The sequence below is a fragment of the Medicago sativa genome, chromosome 3, assembly GCF_051527215.1.
Source record: "Medicago sativa cultivar Bolivia chromosome 3, Bolivia_mono, whole genome shotgun sequence".
Lineage (NCBI taxonomy): Eukaryota > Viridiplantae > Streptophyta > Magnoliopsida > Fabales > Fabaceae > Medicago > Medicago sativa.
Window position 1 is genome coordinate 71,754,837 of NC_140751.1, and position 7,273 is coordinate 71,762,109.

Below are 7,273 nucleotides of genomic sequence, written 5' to 3' on the forward strand. Positions count from 1 at the left end.
CGAATAAAAATAAAAATAAACAGATGGACCAAACTCTTATTGCTATAGCTTTCTTGTTGTCGTCCAGTATACACATACATTCACATTTATTCATGAAACAAATATGTCAATCACAAAAAATATGGTTGAGTACCATCAAAGCCAAATATCATGATAAACCAAATTAGTTGATACTGAATGAAGATAAATATGTGCCGAAGAAACCAAATATGACACAAAGCAAATGATTTTCTCAATTTGGATTGAACCAAAAAAATAATAATAACAATAAACACAAGGTACATCGATTGCAAAAGTCAAAGCATGAAAACTCAATATTCAATTAGGACGGACATCCACAAACGAAATTGAATGCACAAATGTTTGTCACTTCAGTATTCAAGAACACAAAAGCATCAATTAATTAGAGACAAATAGGCAATCGATAACCAAAGATTTGCAAACGGCATGGATAACAGAAGATTTGCAAAAGACATTGATAACCGAAAAAACAAATTCACATGTAGGCATACAACAAAAAAGCTTCGAAAAACAAAATAGGCATCGATGACTAATAGTCATCGGATACATATATATCAAGCCACAACAAATAAAATCATAATCCTAATAAATCAAACATGAAAACCGCTCTGATACTACTTGATGGAAATTTAGGTGTTAATATAAACAGATTTCATAAAGCATGTTCAATAATCATGAATCAATAGCGGAAGCAAACAAAACATTGAACATGATTATGATCGGATCTACGACATGTTTGATTTATCGAGAATATTAAGAATTAGGGTATTAAGAATACCTGGATAAAGCTTTCATGGCAGCCTCTCAACGACAACGGTAAACAGAGAGAGGTGATCTGAAACAAACAAGAACGTTAGCGGCGGCTGATTTGGTTCTTCCTCAACCGGTACCTTCATGCCTCAAGTTCTCTTCAGATGGGGAGAAGAGAGAGTTCGCCGTGTACGTATATTGGGGACCATAACTTCTTTTATATTGGATGGCCATTAGGGTTTCCCATTATTCCGTTAATGGGTCATCCGGACATCCACTCATTGAGTCCATATCAACTAATTAAGGAGGGTGTATTGGATTGAGATTTTAAAAGACTATTTTGGTAAAAAAAAAGTCTTGAAGATTTTAAAAGATTGTGTGAGAATGTATTAACTTTTAAGATTTTTATAAAAGACTTTTAAGATTTTGAGGGATTTTAACTCAAAAACTTTTAAGATTTGAAAGTATTTTATGAGAATTCCTAAGATTTGAAATGACTCCATCAAATTTTAGCAGAAATTCAAAATTACAAAGAGTGGATGACAACTAAAGATAATAAAAAATCAAAGATTTACATGATAAAATTAAAATCAATACAATTTTTTAAATTTTCAATAACAAAGTGGTTCTAGTTTCATGTCTTCCTAAGTGAAATTTCTTCACATACTTGAAGTTAAACTAATCTACCATAAATTATAATCTTCTTATTCATTTGTTCCGTTTGAACAACAAATTGATAATATTTTTAACACAATTAGAAAGTTCAAATTTGAAATAACTTTTTGTTAACAATTAACGAGATATATATCAGTTTTTTTACTCTGATTTTATGAGATTGACTTAGATGATGATGATGATGATAATAATAAGAAGAAGAACAACAACAGCTTAATAAAATTTCTTCAAAGAAAACAATTACCTAGTAAAATAAAAGCTCATTGCTTAAAAAAAAACGTATTGATAATATAAACATGGAAGAAACAACAGGACAAAAGAAATGCAGTAACGTGATCATGAGATTGTTGATGAGTGAAGTGGAAATTAAAAGAAAAGAACCCAAACATGACATAATGACTCTCGCAGAAAAACAGAAAAATGAAATGAGTATATGTAACACATGTTTTTCTCAAAAAAAAAAAAAAAAACGTTAACGCATGTTAACGAGTGAAGTGGGAGAAACAAAGAAAGAACATATAAAAAGAGTCTCAGGAAATCTCAGGTGTTTGAATGAGATTGTTAGTTTTAAAAATTTCAACTAAAAAGTCTCACGAAATCCATTCTACCATATAATCCATTGAAATCTATACATTTTTGAATACCAAAGGACAGTTTTTAAGTTGTGAAAAATCTTGATTGAATACCACCGGATTTTGTTGGACTCTTTAAAAATTCTTGAAAATCCTAATTGAATACCACCGGAATTATTTCTAATCTTTTAAAATCTTGATTGAATACCTCCAGATTTTTTTAAAACCAAAAAGTCTTTTAAAATCCTTCAAAATCCCAATTCAATACACCCCTGTAAACATTTAGTTAATTACTCAATTAGAAATCTAATAGCCTTATTACTTAATTTGATCACTAATCAATTAAGGCTCACAATTGATAAATAGCTAATATAATTATTATTACGATATTTACCCACATAATGATATTCGAATATTATTAAATAATAAAATATTCCAACATTCTCACCTTCACGCATGTTCTCTTTAATTGATATGGTGTGAGTGATCTCACTTCTCTTATCGAAGTTTATGATAAACACTTAAAGGTAGTGATTTTTCTAAGACAAGTGCAATCTAAAGGCATGTGAGAAATTTGCCCTTCTCTAAGACATACTCCTATACACATGAAAATCTACTAAGCATGATGTATATAATCCAACTTTTTATGAAATGTGGTTATTTTTCATGTCACTCTCACTTAACTACGTTTCTATTTATGATTTACATCGAAAAATCATTTCAAGGGAGGAGCAAGAAAAGATTCTGAACATGTTTAGGTAAGAAAGCAATAAGAGTGAAATTCATAATATTATATAGAAGTTTATAAGGTGATAGATAGGAATAGGCAATGATGTTTTTATTTATTGATGTATCCCGAGAATTTTATTTCTGATGTGCATTCTAATCGGATCCAACAAATGAAACAATAGAAGGAGGACATTCTTGGATCTGAAGAGTATTCGAGGAAGATATATAAAACAAATTTAGCTAAAAAATGAGTCGTTATAATAGCACTACGTTTAACATAACTCAATGAAAAAGAATTAAAACAGGAACTAAGATGGTTAGAATCAGAAAACACCATACCAAAGTAAGATTGATTATTTGAAAGGTTGTGAAAACCTCGGACCACATTAAGAGAGTCGCCTTCAAACATCACCTAAAAACCCCATATCTAGAGCAAATTAAATCGCTAGCCTTACACCCAATGCCTCGCCAATATCATAATCCAGAAAGGCTTCAACAAACCAAGTAGCCGTTGCATGCATCATACAAATTTGGAAAAGAAATACTAGTGAATTATTACTAATTTTATTAAAGATAACATTTGAAATTTATGGGCGACCACAGGGTGAAGACCGAGTAAGTCTTCACAAAGAATCAAAGCTAACAAGCTGCTAACAAATAAATGGTTGATATGCCGAGCTTGGTAACGCAAGCTTGTGACCTAAGTAGTGGCATTAAGATGTTGGAAGGTCTTTAATGTGTGACATGAAAAAAAAAACAAAAATAAACAAAACAAAACAAAAAAATAAATGGTTGATATGTTATATACATATTTTTTTTAATTATTTTCACATGCATGGTCACAAAATTCATACAATGATTGGAAGCTAAGTTTTTAACAAATTCGAAGTTTCTTTGAAAGAAGAAGTTGTATAAATCATGTATAATTTTTTAACCATATCAAATGAAATACATGTCATGACAACACACATATATTGTCTCAACTTTACGCATAAGACTAAGTTAAAATAAGTTGGATCCACTAATAAATAGAAAAAACACAAGACAAATACTTACCGTTGATATATTAAAAAAATATGGGATAAATATTTATCTCTTATAAATAAAAAAACACAAGACACCCATTTATTACTAATAATTTCAAAAATACAGGCCAAATATTTATCACTTATTAAAAAACTTAACAAATTCACTTATTTACCTAGAGGTTGGATTGATAGATTAGGTTTAAAGTTATTTGTTGTCAACAATAAAAATAATTTAACCCCTAATCTGTGGTGTATTTGTTTAAAACATCTGGATCCAACCACAGTAGCAGCCAATGATCAAATGGTCTCATTTAATTACTTCAAATGCCACATTAGAAGAAGATTGCTCTGGACTAAGTTGCAACATATACAAAATCAATAGACAATCCTATGGGTATTATGGGGGATTTCAACTGCATTTTGGAAGCAGATAAGTATAGAGGAAACTTTACACCTTCTAGATCCCCCATGGAAGATTATCAACAATGGACAAATGAAAATGACTTGGTTCATCTGCCTACAAGGGGAGCTGCATTTACATGGAACAATGGTAGGAGTGGTTATATGTACACTAAGACAAGACTGGATTGACATGTGCACCTCAATTTGCTGGTTAACACTTACAAGAAATAGATCTGACCATTTTCCTATTCTGTTAGATCTCAAGATGAACAACCATAGTATTGTATCTCAATTTAAGTTCATGAGAATGTTGGACTACTCATGTAGTAGGTTGCCCTATGTTGGTTCTCAATAAGAAACTTCAGATATTCTTATATTTCAAGGCTCTACAAGTTCAGGTTCTGCACTGGGCTAAAATAATTTGGTCAAACAACATTGCACCATCAAAATCTCTTTTGGTTTGGCGGATAATGCACGATAAAGTTCCTTGTGATGACAAACTCAAAGTCGGAGGATGCAATATCCCACCAATTTGTAATATGTGTGGAAACGATGAAAAATCAACCTTCCATCTTTCCTTTATTTGCTCCTACTATACTCATCTTTGGAAATGGTTTGACCTTATGCTGAACTTAACTTTGCAAGAGCTTGGTCACTAGAATGTAAGATTCAAGCTACTTTGATTAATATTTTCAACACAATTTGGCAAGTCATAAATGGTGCAAGATTCGGTAATATGCTGCTCCCTTGGAAATCAACTATTTCACAACTAATCTTCGGTGTCTAAATGTCTGCAAACTATTCATTTCTATCAACTAGTTCTTCGATCAAAGAATTCATTATCCTTATTAAAGCTTTTAACTGCAACATTCATTCTCCAAAGACAGACATCATAAAGTATTTTATTGGATTTAAACTTTTTAGATTTTATTTGAATTAATGTAAGAACAAATGTATATGTTATAAAGTATTTTATTAGATCATATGAATAACTTATGTTATAAACTATTTTGGTTTATATTACAATTTTCCTTTATTTTGTCAATAAACTATATATGTTTAAAGTAAAATATCAAATATTTTTTATAATAATAAAATACATGGGTAGAAATATAGTAGTCTTGGGATGCTATCTTAGTTGGGATGTCATTTCTACAATGTAATGTTTTTTTACACTAATTTTGCAACAGAAAATAAATTCTTTTATAATTGTCCATGATAGGCTATAAAATAATGGAAATTTATTTTATAAAGGAATGGGTTTTTATTTTTTATTTTTTTGAAGAAACCAAAGAATAAGGAATGAGTTCTTGTGATTGGTTAGTATTTTGTGTGACCTCTTTTCTAAGTGTGCTAAAGAGACAAACACAACACCTTGATATGCTTAAGAGACATTTCATGATAATTTTGATTTCATGAATTGTTTTTTACAATTCCAAGAACGACAAAAACTATTTAACCGATGTAAGGAGAGAATAAAAATTATAACTTATCAAGTAAAAAAACAATTGTTTGCATAGAAAGGAAGGGTGGAGGAAGATGACTGAAATTGTCAACTTTATTTATGTTATGATAATCTTTCTTTACCTATTTCTTGTCTCAACAAACATTGAAGGTAACACAATTTTTATCCTTTTCAAATTTCTCTCTTTATTTTCTAAACAATACTTCATTCCATTTTAGTTACATTCTTTTATTCTCTTTTTTCATTACAGCGCGTCAAGGATGTAAAATAGATTATGATTGTATAAAAGTAGTGTGTAATGATGGTCATGCAGCGAGGTGTATAATGCGTCGATGCGAATGCGTGGAAATCTTGAACCCAATAGATTTTGTGTCAACATGAGTTTGCATTTAGTGTTGGACCAAAGAGAGCCCACAAACGTCCTGGTAGAATATTTCATGAGTTGTAATTTAATTATGGTTTTGTACTATAATATAATGGTAATGAAATGAAATAAGACAGGAAATAATTTTATTTATATTGTCATCTTTTCTCTTAATTTTAAAGATATCATTGTGTCCTTCAAATCATGCATACCACTTTTTCTTTCTAACCTTACTGTCTAAGAGAATAGCTTTAACCTTAAAGATGGAAAACAACTTTTATTTTAATTCTAAGCTAACAATTTTATATTTATATAATAATATTGTTACACTTGTAATTTTCCTCACAGTTACAACTATATTTTGCTTCCATTCTAATTCTAATTTATTCAACAGTCTCGGATTAGCATTTAAAAATTACGGAAAACAAGAACGCTACTATGCATCTCTTTGCCTTTGGTTTTGACCTTGTCGCTCGTCTTCTCGGGGTTTTCATAGTGGCGATAACATTCTAATTATTTTGGGGTTATGCTAACGAGTGTCTTAAAGGCACTTGTTAAAGATTCAAAAAAGGAAATAATTGTTAAATTTCATGGAGAAAAATTTACTTTTTAATCTTTCAATAAGTTGAATGCACAATTTTCAAAATAAAGTTACTACTTTAAACTTTAAGCTTCTTATCAAGTGTCCGCCCTAAGAGCACTTGTAGCATTTCTCATTATTTTGCGCTGCCAAAAAGCATCTTATATATAGTAACTTTGAACCTTTGATCTTGGCATGGAGAGTGGCCGCCACACCAGACTAAGTTTACAACGAAGAGTTGGGTCTTAATTATCTTTCTTAAATGACGTAACCCCATGGTGAGCTGGTAAGTCCATTAAAACCTTGCAGTTTATACCATGAATATGGAAATAGGTTATTGTTGGTCAGCTACGAGATGTGGAATAGCTCGTAATACATGATAGGGTTAATAGACCTTTACTCCCCTGTAATATAAGGTACTTTTGGTTTTCTCCCCTGTAAAAAAAAAATTTAGATTTCGTTCTTGTAAAATGAAGATTCTTCACGATTGCCCCCTAAGCCCATTGACTCAGCAGAATCTTTGATGTGCCGCTTACGTGGCTTTTTTCTTTTTATTTTTCATTTTTTTTACTTGCCACGCGTAAAAATAGTTTACACGTCATTTATATTTAAAAAAATTTAAAAATAAAATAAAATTCAAAAAACGAAAAAAAAATTAAAAAAAATCTGAAAATTAATTTTCAAAAT

At 30.3% G+C, this 7,273-nt stretch overlaps 1 long non-coding RNA gene across 1 annotated transcript; it reads left to right on the forward strand.

The window, feature by feature from the left end:
* The first annotated feature begins 5,592 nt into the window (after nucleotides 1-5,592).
* On the forward strand, nucleotides 5,593-6,159 carry LOC146939856 (uncharacterized). Its single transcript, XR_015031802.1, has 2 exons — nucleotides 5,593-5,792; nucleotides 5,893-6,159. It is a non-coding gene; the product is annotated as an uncharacterized LOC146939856 (long non-coding RNA).
* Nucleotides 6,160-7,273: the final 1,114 nt, after the last annotated feature.